Here is a 17,561-nt window from a genome sequence, read left to right as displayed (position 1 = left end):
ACAAAATGATAAAATATGAAGTTTCAAATAGCAAAATTGTGTCTAGTTTAAGGCATTGGGAATTCTGGTACTTCCAAATGCATTCAAGATATTAACTAATCCACAGCAAAGTATATGACACAGGTAGAGATTCTGATTTACAAGTTGTAAGCCCCAGGCTACCTAGAGTAAAATGGTCACCACAGGCTCTGTGTGCTCTGCTTACAGTATTTAGAGCTACAGTGAGCCCTAGAAATCATGCCTGGATCATGCCACCTTTCATTTCTGCTGTCATCTTGGCTGTATGTCAAACTCCCCATGACAAAATGGAAATACTCTGTTCCTCTTCATGATTTCTTTCCCTACAAGCATATGCTAAAGATGCCTCAAACACATATGTTTCAGTTCTACACATTGGCTTTCTTGTGTCTCCTTCCAATTTCACCTGAGTAAACTGATCACCACTATGCCTTGCTAGGCTAGGAATCAGCTCCAGGTTGACTGGAAAGCCGCAATAAAATAAAATATAAAAGGCATTTACTTGTATTATGAACAATAAATCTTTCATTAAAATTCCTCCCATGTCTCAGTTCCCTTCTGGATGGATTAACCATGTCATCCATGTAGTTTCCTGCTATGTTGTCTCTGATGTCTGAAGCAGGAAGAAATGGAATCAAGCAGTCCCAGGGAAGCACTTGACTACAATCAAGTGGCAGATTACAGCCCTCAGGAGATTTTCTCATCAAATATAGTAACCAGCCACCTTGACAATAGTTAATAAAACAACTTGACAAGAAACCCACATTACTACTTAGATTTCACAGAAGCAAGCCCATTTGCCAGTATGCCTACAGCCATTTTAGTCTCAATTCCAAAGTCCCCACATTATGGTATACCCTCCTTCATGAACATTCTTGTATCTTTTAAGAAAACCATCTCACTTCCTCACCTTTCTTAACACTAATCATTCCAGTGATCACACAGATAAAACTATAGCAAGTTTATACATTTTTATGTACTGTACAAGAAGATAAAGCTCCTTGGTGCACATTAAAAACATACTGGGAAAACCAGTCTGGGTTATTCCAGGCTCAGGCAAAGGCAAAATCATCCATGGGATTGCTTTTGCTCACAAACTTGGGTGTACTTGGTGGGTAATACAGGAGGATGGGGAAATCTGGTGTGTGCCCAAGGGGAATTCAATTTTGGGTGAAAAACAAAAATTAATTAAATTGCATTATGATAATAATTATCCAACAGCGTGTATCACCACTTCAGTGCTGGCTACGTGTGCATCACCTCACCGAGCACCTCACGGCATCGATCTTAACCAGAAGCATTCTGGGCATCCCAGCCTGACTTGCCTCTGACCACTGCACCCACACCAATGAAGAATGAACTTTGATAAAACTGAACAAACACAGCTGCACTGAAATCACAACTGAGTCAAATGTGCAGCATGCCACAATCCAACACCTTACATCATCTTTCCTGCTTGAAAAACAGTCACCAAGGACAAAGGACAAAAGTCATGGACTAAAATAATTCAACAAACTCTGTGTGTGTGTGTGTGTGTACGTCTGTGAACATTTTATGAACATTTGACAGACACCTTCCATAGACTAAGAGAATGATGTTTGTATATCTATCAAAACAGATAAATAGGAAAGGTGATGGGATATTGAGGAATGTGAAACTTGGCATGACATAAATGGCACAGAGTAAAGGGTGGATATTGTCCTGGTTTCAGCAAGGGTAGTACAAATGTCTTCCCAGTAGCTGTTACAGGGCTGTGTTTTGCTTTTGGAATGACAATGGTGTTGACAACACACTGATGATTTGGGTTTTCCTACATCATGTTTATCCTAAGTCAAGGACTCTTTTTTCCCTTGTCTCATTCTCTGCCAGTGAGGAGGTACACAGAGAAACTGGGAGGGAGCACAGGCAGGACAGGTGATCCAAACTGACCGAAGGGATATTCCACACCACAGAACATCATGCCTGGGATATAAACTGGGGGAACTTAACCAGAACTGTGGCTGATCTGGGCTGGGGAAAGGGGGTCAGGCATCGGTCAGCTGATGGTGAGCAATTGCATTGTGCTTCACTTGATTATTTCCTTATCATTATTTAACATAATTATTGAATTTTACTTAAATAGCAATTATTAAACTGCTCTTAACATATGAGTTTTGTTTTAATTCTCCTCTCTGTTCCACCAGGGTGGGGGAGGAGAGGGGAGGGAGTTGAACAAGGGGCTGAGTAGTGTATAATTTCCACCTGGGCTTAAGCCATGACAACAGCACACCAGTGAAGATTTTTAAATAAGTTACCCATATCCATCACAGAATCAGTTTGCAAGGAGATGTAACAAGCTTTATTAGAGCAGACAGTGCAATTAACGAAAAAGAAGCCTGGGTACAATGTAAAAATTGAACAGTTCTCATTTGGGGCAATAAATACTTTAGTTTAACTTGTCAAATTACATTGACCCTTAAACAAATTCTGGAAAATTAGGATTGTCAAAACTGACAATAAATTTCTGATTTCACTGAAAAGAAAAGTGTTAGTGGACCAGAATAAAATATTTTCATTAATGGAAACTTTTTAATTTGCCATTTTTATTCTGATTCGGAATGGAAAAATAAAATGCCTGGTAAATCAATTCCTGTACAACTCTTCCTATCCTAATTCAACAATGTCAGGAAATTTATATACAAAACCCACTAAAACTGAAAGGAAAATTATTTTGCTTTTTATTCTTAAACAATAAATCATATTTCAGTTCACCTTGAAACAGAGTGATAGGTTGTTACTGCTTTTAAATGAAAGCATGAAAATTTAAGAAAATAATCAGTAAGAAAACTAAGGCCTGACAAATAGATTTTCAAACCTGTTTCTTGCACAAGGGCAGGAGAAGCTGCAGAGGGGGAGTAACAGTAATAATAAAGTGATAAGCCACATTCTAAGATCCAAAAGGTGAATCGCTTTTGCTGTCAGTCAGCAAAGTGGTAAGGACAAACAAGACATTCAGTAGCACCAAACTTCTCTGAAAAGTTTGAAAGATCTGAAAATTGATGGTGTTCTGAGATTCAGGCTATAGGAAACTGAGAATATTAAAAACAAACAAGAATAGAAGGTGGAGGAGTTTTGGCTGACATTTTCAGAAATGCATTTAGTATGGGAAAGAGTCTCTTTGGAGTAGAAAATAACTAACATAACCTTTTAGAAAAAGAGTCAAGGGACTCAACAGGAAAATACAGAGCAGTCATATTCACAATCTACTTTCGGAGATCAAAAGGAAGAATAGTTAAAATAGCCAGACTTCTCCTGCTTCAAATGCATCCTTTGTTAAGACTTCTTTGAAGATCCCTCTGACATGCTGCTCATGAGAGATGCAGCCCTTAGCTAAGATGTCCTAGTGCACTTGATAACAGCCCACCAGCAACAAATGTCTAATGTGAAGAAAGAAGCATCAACAGATAAGGCAGAAAGTGGAACAATGGGATAAGAATAGCAAGTAGTCATAAACAAATCCTTTGCCTGCTAAAAAGAATGTCTGCATACCTTAGAGATCAGCGTTAGAACTGGCTCATTGCTTCGTCAACAAGTAAAGAGAAAAATAAAGATTGAAATAGTTTATATGTCTTGTACAATAGCAGCAGAAAATGCACATTAAGACTGAAAAAAACCAAAGTATGTTAACAGTGATTTAGTCTCTGTTGTACCTGCCCTGGAAATTGTATGCAAGGCATATTTCACCTTCTTCTGCCAGATAAGTTACAAATAAACCCTAGTGGCATCACATAAAACAGCATAAATGTTTGCAGATATCTCTTCAGAACTCAGCTAAGGTAGGCAGTTCGTGGGCCTCTAATTTTTGGCAGATCCCCAGGTGATATAAGCTGTCTCAGGTCTATTGAAGTCAAGAGGCCAAAAGTTAAAGCTAAGCACATGTTAAGACCCTGCTCTGCAGCACAGCAGCAATACACACTATGCACTGCTAAGGCTTGAGCAGAAGATCTGTTGAGGACACAGTGTTAAATCCAGCTCTCTGGGGCTGCAGTGCAATGACTACCCCCATACAATAATCCCTGGTTCTCTGGGCTTTATATAAGTCTGACCCAGCTAGTTCAAACCCTTAGCCCACATGGACCTGCATGGACTAGGATAAAAGACGAGGAGCGCTCTTCCACCACGTGGGGATGAGTATCCTGTTTATTGGCTTGGGATGGGACACTGCTGGCCACAGTGACCACCCAGGCGGCAAAAGAGACCAAACCTTTACTGCAGTGGGGTTTTATCCCCAGGGGAAAGGGGGCAGGGAAAGAGGACCATGACCAATGGGATGCCATTGGGGAGGGATGAGGGGAGGGGTATCCATGGGGCAGACCACCAGGGATGTAGAAAGGAGTGCGTGGGGAGAGGGGGAATAATCTACATGACATACCACACTCAGTACAAAATTCCTGTTACCCAGTGCAGAACAATACTAAATAAACTATTTAGTGCAATACAACACCCCCAGTCACCAAAAAGGACATCCTTAAAGCCAGCAGCATTGTATCTTTGCTGCTTCCATGATTCAGTTCCTCTTCAGTGTTATTTGCCCCTACACTTGCATGTGTCCACTAATTTTTTATACATCACAGCAAAACAAACTAGCCACTATAAGTGTTCAATGGAGGGCCCTAATCTACTAATTTGTTGGTTAAGTGGTATGTATATCTTTAGTACTATATAAATAATTAATAAGGCTAACAAGACTCTATATATGGGTACTTAAAAGTCAGACAATCTCAACCTTAACATCAATCTGACACTTGATTAGCAGCCAGTGAAGCTTGCAGATTCCTGGCCTAATGTGCATATGCCAACCAGCTTCAGTCAGCAGCTTAGCTGCAGGTGACAAAACATTTTTTCTGACTTGCATAAAAATATGTGTGGAAGCAAAGAAAAACCCAAGGAAATAATATCCACTATAGAAAACTGATACAGAACAACAAAGACATTTAGAAACTGGGAGGGGGGGGGGTGGTTTATAAAGTCCATGGTGATTCAAAAGTGCAGAAAGATGTTGGGTTCAGTGGTGCTAATAGTGATAGATTGGGCATTTGGCAACATGTATCTCCTGCTGTTCCAAGTTGCTTGTCTGAATTCCTGTTGCCTTTGCTCTGTCTCTTTCATCTGAAATGATCTGTCAATACAGGGAGCATGGGAATGGAAACTGAGTCCCTGACATGAACAGGACTGAAAGTGCATTGCCAGGAGAGGGAAGGGGCAGGACATGCAAGGGATGTGCAGGCTTTGGCCAGGTGTATCAGTTAAATAATGAAAACATGTTAAAAAACACAACCTGTGTCCTTTGTTTAATACCACATGAACTACAATCAGGGATCCTGTTTCAAACTTCAAAACTCATCAGACTCTTAGAGCTCACTTTTAGAATTACTGGATTTGAGGGCTTCCAGCCACTCGTATACAAAAAGTCAGTACATATAGAGGGGAGCATTTGGCACCTCCTGAAAGAGATTTGAGTCTAGGTGTATGATCAGTGAATCCAATCACACCTTTAGACCCCTTAAGATATTCTTAAGACAAAGCATTTTATGATACAAGACAGGGGAAGTGAAACAAAGGCTGGACAAGGTACTGGTGATGACACTGATACAAAGGAAATCCTCGTGAAAAAAACAGTTCCACGGAAAACAAAATTGAATGTAAGGACATGGCAAGGCAGACAGTACCAGAAAACAAATACAATTGTATCAAAGAAACTGCTCCTGTATAAAAATCAAATCTTACTCTGCTATAAATCCCATTAACCTCAGCTTGTGCAGGATTTTATGGATTTTCAGATGAAGGAAGGCTGCTGTAGACATTTCTGTAAATAGGTTCAATATTATCACAGATGAACTTAAAATGCTTTTACTATTCTTTTCCTTTTGTTACTCTTATATTGACATTTTTATTTTTTTATATCTTCACTCTCCTTTGTCCTGCCTACAGTTCATTCTGAAAACAGAGACTAAGTAGCAAAGTGCCATTTTTCCTTTGGTATGAGAGCCTTTCACCTTTGCAATCCTTTGAAGGACACCAAGTCCTATGTTTAAATTACTAATCCTCTTTGGATGAAGTCTCAGTTTCTGGGTGGTTTCATCAGTCAGACCCACAAAGCAACTGCTTCTCAATTTATATTTTTCCAAATGACGCTCCCCTTATCTGTCATTGTCATATGGCACAGTAGGACATCTTTGGAACATGAGGTGGACTGTCTGTTTTGTCACATTCAGCTCTCTACTGCAATTAAAACCGGCTTGTCTGCTAACTAATCACACTTCTTCTGCCTCACAGCCACATTTTCACTTCTTCACTTTCCATACAGCCTTTATATTAATTTCAAACTTTGAAACAGATATGATTTCTCAAGATTAAGCTCCAGACCTAACTGATGACCCCAGTTTTTCCTTAGCAGAAATCTTCCACTTTGATCCTTCTTTGTCATCAAACATTCATCTTTAAACATAAAGAACAGCACTGCACACAAGACACAGGATTCTGGATACCTGCTCCCATTTTTTAGCTATGACAGAGCTGTCTCCAGGAGGTTTGCCTCTGGCACTGGGAATGGGGCTTGCCCTCCCTGACTCAGCTGTTCAGTCTAAGCTCTCTACAGTCAAGACAGATGAATGACCAGCAGTCCTAGGGACTTCATTTGCTGTAAGGTACCTTTCACCTTCCTTTGAAAAGTGGGACAACAGGGTCAGCCTCCACACCACAGCTTTCAGATGGCCAATATTTACAAAGAAATGCTATCCTTACCTGCTTTCCTCCCCAGATCTCTACTATGGTAACAAAAACTATGACCTTCCTCCACCTGTTACCAGCCATCCCTCTTCAGGATGCAATATAATGTTGTAACTCTCATATTCTATGTTCAAAGAGTGCCCAGTTAGATGACAGAGGGACTATGCATGCTTCCATTGAAGGAAAGTTTGCAGCACCACTCTACGTGCTGTCAGACATCAGGCCAAGAGAGGAGGACACATCCACCCTCCAATGGCAGCTGGAGAGATTGGCCACATCCAGCTTTCTTCTGTCAGCCTTGAGAATGATTGTCAATGTCCTTTTGATTTGTCTATATTCAGCTTCTATTCTGCAAATCTTTCATATTTGCTATATTTGTTAGTATCACAGCACAGATCCAGCATTCCAAATATGGTTGGAATTCCACTCTCACCACCTTCACCTTCTAACCTCATATTTCATCATCTTGACATAAAGATCTTGAGCAGAAATCCACAAAGCTCTGAATGTTCAGAGACACTTGTAATTGAGCTTTTTAATTCCAACAATTATGAAAATTGAGGTTAAAAATGAAATTCATATCCACAACAGGTATGTGATTGTAAATATCCAAAATTCAGAAAAGCCCAACGAACACATTATTGAGTTATTCAAGAGTTAGTTCCTAAGAAGAGATCCAAAATACTTTGGATTTATCCACCATAGCTTAGACTTTCCCACTAGCTCCTGATTCACCCTTTCAATCAGAGGGTAAGAAGGTAGGGTGGTCTAGTTCAGATCTTGTGACCTATTAATGTCACAAGGATCAGGAGCCTTGGGCAGTTTGGCCTGAGCTGATCTCCACTCTTGGTCCAGTGTTGAGAAGATTCAGGAATCCAGAAAAAAGCAATTATCACTGTAACAAAGTTTATGGCATCAGGAACAACATAATAAGGAGAGGCTGCTGAAGCAATGCACTCACTTTCTGCCAGAAAGACAATCTGTTCCTGGCTCATATGAAGGTTGTGCTCAAATTTAGGTCTAGCCTTATATGGTCAAATAAGGATTCTGTCTGTGCCTAAGGAACATTTCATCTGAAGCTATTTTCTACTCTTCCTTTCTCCTTTAGCTAAGGAACACTTAAATTCATTTTGAAAGTGTTCTCCCCATTATAAACACAACCAATATGCACTGGCATCTTCTCATGGGCCTCACCAGAAGTAGCACAATTCCTACAAACTAATTATCCTTCTGACATTTAATAAATAACCACCAGACAAGACAAGAGCTGCCATCATTATCCTAGTCTGAAGACAAATGGACAATTCTCAGAATTTCAGTCAAGCAATTGAAATACATGAGGTGTCAGAAAGCATTATTTATTTCATCTACATTTTTAATACAATGGTTTACACACAGAGCAGATGTACACATTTCATATGGATACAGTTACATACAAACAGATACAGATACACACATATACACATTTAACATGCTATGCAAGAACGTGAAATATTAGTCTATATGGTTAATATGCTTTTATAAACATATTCTCCTAAATGTAAAATTTTGTACTGTAATATTATTAAAATATGGCATTCAAATACGTAGAACTCTTTTTAAATTTATTTATGTTGTCAGTTTGCTCAGTTTTTTCAGAAATCACTTCTGTCCTGAATGACTTTATAACATACCTTATTTAGTAGGTCAATACTAATCAAAATTTTATATCAACCTCATATGGCAGTTTCAATAAGAAATTCAGTTATTATTTTTACAACTCTCCAAAGTGTGATGTTAGTCTGAGTTTGGAATGCCAATAAACCCAAAGCTAAGTATATACTTAAATACTTGCCTGGACCAGAACCAAAAAAACCAGCTGAGATGGGGGTTTCATTAAAGGTAGACCCATGAAACGTTAGCATGGAAATGGCCACTGAACATTTTTAAGTAGATTACACAGAGAGACTGGACACAAATAAAGAGAAGTCTTTTAAAAACTGCCCCTGTTGGACATGGCAGGAAGCTGAGGTCAGCAGACAGATCTGCTAAAGGCATCCCAGTAAGAACCTGTCTCTGTTCTGTCAGACCACATGTAATAGTAAGACTGTCACTGGTTTCTGCTGACCTTAATATGGCCCTATCAATGGGGAAAGGACCAAGTGGGAGATTCAGATGCAGTCTTGCAGTTTTGGAGACTGCATACATGTTCCCACCACTTCTGTCTGTATTAAGGGACTGCAAAACATTAGAATGTTAACAGAAACCAAGCCTGGTGTTCTCTCAAAAAACAAAAACCCACTGCAGATGTGCAGCTGGAGTGATGCAACAGCATCATCTATTAGTCAATATAAACAGTTTTGTAAATACATGGTGATAAATTATCAACTGTGTTCTTTAAACTGGTTTACCACATTAATTTTCTGATTGCATGCAGCATTATTTCAGTGTTTTCAGTACAATATCTGCCAGCACTGCCCTTAGTCTGGAATACTGCTTTATGCTTAGAGCTCCCATGCTCCTCCTGTTCTAAATTTACTGCAACATTAAAAAGTTCAGTGTTAGGGATATGCAGATTTTAAAAATGTTGAAAGTGATGGCAAATTGGGTGAACTAAAACATGCTCTTCCCATAAGATCTGTTCATATGAAACACAACTTCTTGATATTTAAATTCTAAGGCTAAAGACTGAGGCATAGCAAACTACTGACTCCTATTATATTTACTCTATAAGGATGAAAGATTGTTGGTCCCTGTGGGATTATGAGTCTGAGAAATGCTGTTATTTCAGACCTGATGTTTAGGCCATTAGTGATTTAATGCAGTCTTTTCCTTTTCTTCAGTAGTGGCAGTTCTATCCCTAATGTCTTATTTTTTTCCCATTTAGCCTGAGGATTTGATGTGATTAACATCTGAAATGTATTACTTGGGTTGGTGTTAATTAATTTAGCTGAAACATTGCAACTTTTAAACTCTATTGGTCATGGAAGGCTGAATGATAAGGTTAATTAATTCTGAACAATTTTAACCATAAACAAAAGTATTTTAAAAATAAAAGAATGTAAAATCAGAGAAAGACTTTTCTCTGACATTCTTTATTAGGATCCTACCAGTGGCTGTAAAGAATTATTTTCCCACTAACTTTGTGTTAGCTGAATAATATAGGAAGAATGTGCTCACAGTCTGAGATTCAAATAATTATCCCAGCAATGATATGTCTCTTAGAAACAGCCCTGTATTTACTGGAACTGGACCAAGTTCATCAATCCCATATTCCAAAATCTTCCACACTTAGCCTTAAATTCTGCAGCTCACATTTTGAGTCTGTGTGAATCAAATCTTTTTAAGTTTCTCCCTCATTAGTTTTCAGTCAGGATTGCCAGTTAATAAAATACAGGATGGCACAGATGCTCAACTCATGTAAATTTTCTCAACTCCTGCCACTTGATAGCTGTCTCTTTGACGTCAGTGGAACCATGACAATTGCCATCAACCCAATATTCATTTTTTTTCCCTCCTGTTACCCACTTCCCTGAAGACATGAATCACTAGATGCTGCCACTACTGTCATATAGTGCCATACAGACAAAAGATAAGTCACCTAGAAAACTTCACATTTCATGCTATCAGAGGATATGGATTTGAAAAACTTGTTTCACTCAAATGACAAATGATGAAATGCTGAACTGACCTTTTCTTCTTTTCATGCTTGAGTATAAGCTTTTAATTCTCATGCCTGCAGCTATTACTCAGCTGCTGAAAGGACCTCTCCCCACGCCCTCAATATGTATGTTTGCTCTGTCATTTCTGGTACTAATGGAAGCAGCACTCTTAAATACATTTTTATCATTAAATATTAAGATTAAGAAGAAAGGATGGCAGTGTTGCATCTCCAGTGGGAAGATGTGCACAGGTTAACAGAAGGAGAAAGAACATTTCAAAGATATATATTTACAGATCCTAGGAAAGGGATTGTCCTATAGTGTGTAGAACACATACTGCTAAATTACAGTCTTTCTACATAAAACTAAAAATTCCTTAATCTCAGCTGTAGCAGTAGCAACAGGTCACAGATTTTATCTGTAAGCATTCTTTCTAGACCCAGACTTTCATTCTCTAAGGGCTGAAGAAAGGATTTCAGAGATTTTTTCTGAATAAAAAAAATATATTCCTTTCTGCGTTATGTAACCCTTCTTTCTATACAGTAATTTGGCACTTGTACATGAAAAATAAAGACATTTGGGTCTGAAGATCCTCAGCTCAAACAATGAGAGCTAAGGATAATACCTCTAGAAATTAAAATAGGAAAAGAAGTCTACAAAGTCTACAATAACATTACTTTCATATTTTCTCTTTTACAGTGATGCATGGATTGTTATTATTGTTAGCAGCCTCACATCAGGGGAGCATATTGAGTCCTTCTTCTGTTGATGACACTTGGATGATATGTGCTTTCTAAAAGGGCATCTTCTAAAGAGCTAGTAGTAGTTAAAATAATATATTTAAAAGTCACATTTTTTACCCCCCAAAGCCACAATACTCTCACCATTAATGCCCTTATAGCATTAAAATGGAATAATTTTCAGATTTTTAATTGAACAATAAATACTAAGCTTGGGGAGTTTGGTTATCTTAGTTTGTTGTGTTTTCTTTGCTTGAACAATCAAACTAATAAGTGATGTCCTCCTTTTCAGGTTACTACTTTCTCGTCTGTTTCACTTTTTTTCTTATTATTATCACAGAGCCATGTGATATATCATTCAGATAGTGCTGACCAGAAGTTTTCTATCAAAAACGTTCATTTAATTTAAAAGCTTCTATTCAGTTAAATTAAAACATCTGTAGCTACTCCTCATGTTACATATTAAAAGATGAGCACTTCCAAAAAGAAACATCCCTCTTTCACTTTCAGAAGTAAAAAAAAAAAAAATTCATTGAAAAACACACAAAAATAATTTTACCCATTTTTTTGGAGTAACTGGGAATCACGTGGAAAGAGCTGAGAATGAGGAAAATTTGGCTTTTTAACAAATCCTGTTTCTATCACATGTGCAGTTCTCTCTAAATAGTGAAAATACCTGGTGAAAACATTTTCATTGGCTTTTGGCATAGTTTGTTTTCTTAAGGCCCACATTTAGGGCCTTTGTAATTGTTTTGATGGGGTTTTTTTCAATGGGGTCTTTCAAAATCCAGATCAAACCTTCCCATATTCCAGGAAGCAGGTAACTGCAAGAGCCCCACAATGGCTGTTTTCAGTTTGATGAGGGAGGCACAGGAGGGTAGCACCCTGCTGCAACAATCACAGTATACAGTGATGAAGCCAAGGTGATTTGTCAGCACTGCCAGGGCAAATAAAAACCGTGTCATGCCACCTGCTAATGCAGCAAAATTCCAGGGAGTTCTGCAGAGGAGCTGAAGACCCATTTGAAGGATTCAGTAGTAAGGCTTTACATGAGAGTGCAGTTGTGCTTTTCTGTTTCTCCTTTTTTTTGGCAATTCATTGCATTGGTTTAAAAAGTTGGATTTTCTCAGAATCCTTCACTACAGTACCCATGTAATTTTAACATATTCTGCCTGCACTCTTGCTTTCCACATATCTGCAAAGACAGATGCAGCCATTAGAGTTTTCTTAGGTTTGAGGCAGCTCCTCTGCTGTGCCTGTCAAAGCAGCATAACCCACAAGTCTGTGGCAGCTCCTTTCAAGTAGCATCACTGTACTTCTCATCTGTAACAGCCTGATACAGCAGCAGAGACTGATATGGGAGCTCTGTGGGCCTGACACGCCTTTCTTTCTCTTGTTGACATTATTTTCAGTAAAAGCATTGCTACTAGCTATGGCCAAGTCTCTACTTACAGATGACTGGAAGTAAGCCATCCAAAGCAGGAATTCTCCAAATTCTCCAAGCATTTCCATCTTTGGAGATCCTCATGCTGTCACATGGCATCTCAGTATGTTCACTCTGCTAATAAGCCTTTTTGAGTTGTAACCTCAGAACACACTTAGATCTCAGATCACTAATTATCATTTTCATTCCAGGAAAAGCCTTGTTCCAGATACTGACAAACCTGTGAAACTGAAATAACACCAGACTTCTCACTCACTTCACACAGTTCATGGAGAAAGCACTTGCTCATGTCACATTTCGTATTAAAAAAGCCCCTATAACAATTAAAAAAACAAACAAGTTTACCAAATTCCATTATCCTCTTAAAAATGACATGGATTACAAGATTGTGAAGTTTCTTCTTTAGTAGCTTGCTTTTCCTCCATCTCATTTTGCATTTCAAAGTTACTGGTCTTTAAAGCAAATTAAAAAATGCATTTTTTATGGTGTACACACTGGAAAGACTGCATTGCAAAAAGAAAACTAGACTACCGTGGTCAGTAGCACTCTACACCAACCATCTGGGAGGTACCAGGAGACAGCAATCCTTTCCAGCAGGCAGTGTGTGTGTGTTGCTACACTTTTCCAAAGCTTAATGGAGTCAAATATTATTCATATAGACTGTTCAATGCCAACTGGCCTTGCACCCAGAGAACAGCCTGATGAGGATTTAATTTATTAGTATAGTTGTAGTCATACAGAGTCTATTGAACATCTGCTTCACTACATACCATACCCTACAAGCTACAAAAAGTTTCCAACATGCAGTAATGAAATTAGGATACATGATGTTTAAGAAAAAAAGTCTAAAAGTTAATGTGCAATCAGTACAGATCCAGCAAGATGATGAGTTTTGCCATCATCCAAGTCTGCACTAGATGGGAATGTGGTCAGTAAAAATGTCCAGATGTTGTGTATAGACTCAGGTTATAATGAGAAATATACTGCTTCTGGTAATTGTGATATACATCTGTAAGGTTATATAGGAACAGGATGGAAAACTCTGGGGAAATAGAGGACATCCTCCATTCTGTAATATATTGCTTGTAATATTGCACAGAGGGAATGTGGCCAGAAGTTTTGCATAAATAATGTCAGTGAGTCAGTCCAGGAACCCCGCAATAATGCATCAGCCTAGAAGGATGATTTGTGTTCAAACATCTGCCTCCAGCTATGCTTTTTCCCTGTCTATTATTCCATTCTCTATTTCACATAGTCTTATATCACTGGGAAGACACAAGTGGCATTTGACTTGCATCAAGTGATGATGGCTTTTGTGGACACGACCTGCACTATACATCTTTCATGCCCTTATAATTTTTTCTGCATTGCCATCTATACTGTTGATGCCTTTCATGGTAAATTAGGACACTCCAACCTCCTTATCCAGGAGCTATTAGGTCCCTTTTTAATCTATCTACTTCTTTACTGTGAAATATACAATCTCTGAATCATAAGCCATCAAGGACAAGGACTGTTTTCTTCTGTACTCACACAGCAGAATGAGGTTATACTCTTACCTGAAGTCTTCTGCTGCTACATAATGCATCTGACACGATCACATAACGTATGTCTGTGTTTGTTTAAATCATTCTAAATCTACTAAGAAGAAAACAAGAAGAGCAAAATGTATCTTGGGGTGAATATATTGTGTGCATGAATGTCCAATGAGGGAGTGAAGGACACAGAATGAGTCTATAGATGGTCACACATGCAGGTGAGCTACTGACCAGGATGTGAAAATTCCCAGGACCAGATTTGTAGCACCAGAATGGCTGATTTTGTTAGAACCTATTTTACATGCCATCCATGTTTACATTCAATATCTGATTCATATGCAGAAAGGGTTGTGGAACCTGTGAATAAGAAACGAGGCTAAAGAATCTAGCTTGATTGACACTGAATAAATCACAATTTTGCTCATAAGAAGGAAGTTAAGGTGAAAGCAAACATCTTGTACCACAGATACAAGAAACAAAAATGAGCCTTATTATACTTCAAGAATACAAATGTTCTTTGCAATCCACTGATGGCTGCTCAATGCTCCCCCAAATGACAGTGGGTGAGGTGGGTTTCTTTCTGAAAAGTCACAGAGAAAGTTTTCACCTACTGCTAGGGGTTTACAGTCAGAGAGAGAAATAAAACATCAGTTGAGGCAGATGAAGAGAGAAACTCTGGGCTGCTGAACCTTTTAGGGTCTACGACAAAATCCATGTACCACAGAGCACAGCAAGGATCCCCTCACACACTAGGACATGTTTTAGGAACAAAACAAGCACAGGACCTCTCTGTCTGTCCTACTATGTGGTGAGTCACAGGAATATCATCTGTCAACACCTTAATGAGAACTATGCCTCCAACTGTGGAGCAACAATGGGAAACTGCATACTGGCTTTGATGCCTGAAGGGAAAAAGCACCCTTGCACTCCTGATTATAATGTTAATAGCACATAAGCAGTCAAACGATAGGGCAGACTAGCTTTTCTCCTGTTTTAACCACTGTGAAGTCCACCACAAAGTCATTTGTCATCAACATACTTCCAGCACTGGTGTAACAGCTGTGAAAATATAATTAGTCCCTCCATCTCTATCCCACTGGGTACCAGTCACTGCTTCAGTGGTCTCTTTGGATATGTTTCTGTCCTCTACTGGCCAGAGGTCAAGTTTTCCAGAAGCTAGTTGCCTGTATAAATTACGGTGCACATATTTTACATCTCATTGTAATGCTTTCTTTTGCCAGGATCCGCTTCTTTGCAAATGTTCCATTTCCAAGCCATTTTTCTGCAAGCCCCAAGAGAAGTCGTCAAACAAGCATACTGAAAATTTATCCACAGGCATCACAAATGCACATTTAGCTGATGAAGACATAGAGTTCATATAAACTTTGATTTGGAATTCCTCTTCTTCCAGCTAGTCCCATATGAGACCATTTGCTCAGGAAAAATAGGACTGGGGGGGGAAATGTCTGAAAGCCCAGTACAAAAAGGCACAGGTTGCCCACAGCTATTTTGAGGCAAGAAGAGAAACTTAGTACTGTTCTGTTTAAATAATTTTCAGTGTCAGCACTTGGAGTACCAATACAATTGAAGGATGCAGAAGAGGTGCTGGGTAGTGAGAGACCAAAGGAGACATGATACATCTGCTTCTGTGTTTGGGTCTGAAGCCACAATGTCAAGATTATGCTGAGATTTCCACATGTCTCTTTGGAGACAAGCAAATGAACAACTGCAAAAGCAGAAAAATTATCAGGATGATGTTTCTGCACTGTGATACCCTGGAATAAGTCCTGCTGCTCCTTTTTCTTCTGTCACAGTTACAGGGAGAGTACCAGCTGCTGGGCATAACAGCCCATCATATAAAACATGGGGAAGGATAACAATCTTCATGCCAGAAACAACTGACTGCAAAACTAGTTCTTTGGTGTTTAAAGGAATATGAAATGGGCCAAGGGCAACATTCCTGAGCTGAATGTCAAGAAGAAAACTTCAGAGAAGTAGAGAACCGATGTTACAACATGCCTGTCAAGATCAAGAAATGGTGTGTAGGACCCACTGCAGAGTGAGAACCAAAAGCCACATCCCATTTTAAACAGCCCACATGAAGGCTGGACTGTCACACTGCATCTGACTTCCCCATATTTTGTTAATGCTTATTTTTATCCTATGGGAAGTAGTAAACCCATATAGTAAATATAGTAACCCACACTGACCCTGGCTTATGGAGTCAATGTGAGCCCAACAGTGTCTAAGCCACTGCAGCGCCATTCGGACCAGTCTGTGGGAGGATGTGCATCCACATGCAGACCTCAGCCCATGAGGTTTTCTTCCTGTTTTCTCCCCCTGTACTGCTGAGGAGGGAGAGGGGAGAATGAGGGAGTGTGATGGTGGAGTGGTGTGGTGGGCACCTGGCAGCCACCCCACCACATAAAGCCATTTTGAAAGCAGTGGTTTCCTGAGCATTTTTTCTGACCACTCTATGAACATTGAGAGGTTGGGCTGTGGCAAACCACTGAAGTTGGTTACTACCTCTATGAAAGCCAGTCAGCATGACTCTGCTTCTCAGTGGCCCAGCAGACTGTCCATTAACACACACAAACTATAGACACATTTGCTTATGGATACACAGATGGCAGAAGCAAGAGGCAAGCAGCAAGCCTGAGCCCCTTCCATCTCGCTCTCCTTGCTGTCCTTCTATCACCTACAGCACTAAGGGCTGTGCAAGAGAATCCTGTAAAGGCAGAGAGCTCTTCATTGCTCAACTCCAGCTTGCCCTTGGTCCAGAAAACAGCTGTGTTCACCCCCTACTGAGTAAGGGCATGGAGGAACATCATTCTCTGCTCTGATGCTTTGGGCTCTGAGCCTGTCTAATTTATCCCATCTTCTATAGCACTACCACAGATGGCCCTGCTTCTCTCTAAATGGATGTTTTCATAGTTCATGAAAATACCTGCCTGGATGTGGAAAAAGCCGTTGCAAAACACCCCCTGTCACACAAAAAAACTCCTCAAGCACCCAGAACTCCTCATCTAATCACAGACATTAACTGTTTCCTCTGGTCTATAAATATAATCTCTGCTGAATTAAACTCCACCTACCTTAAGTGTTGGCCACATACTAAAAAAAAAGTTATGTGCCATATTGTTATCTACCACAGCTTGGTAACAGTAAAACTGTGCCATGCCTGTTTATTGTTGGCAAAGGTTCCACAAAGTCCCATTATTTCTCCTTGAATGAACACATAAACACTGAATGGGACAGGGTGGAGAATGAAAGTCCTTCTGTGGTTAACACATTTCCCCTAAGCCCATCTGTCACCCTCAGAGCAGTAACAAAGCACTACTGCTTAAGGAATAGTGTGAGGAGACTTGTGAGGGAGTAAACTCTTCTTTCTTAGAGGAAAAGAGATGATAAT

This window comes from Molothrus aeneus, chromosome 1, assembly GCF_037042795.1.
Source record: "Molothrus aeneus isolate 106 chromosome 1, BPBGC_Maene_1.0, whole genome shotgun sequence".
NCBI classification, from domain to species: Eukaryota; Metazoa; Chordata; class Aves; order Passeriformes; family Icteridae; genus Molothrus; species Molothrus aeneus.
Note: the sequence above shows the minus strand (reverse complement) of the source record.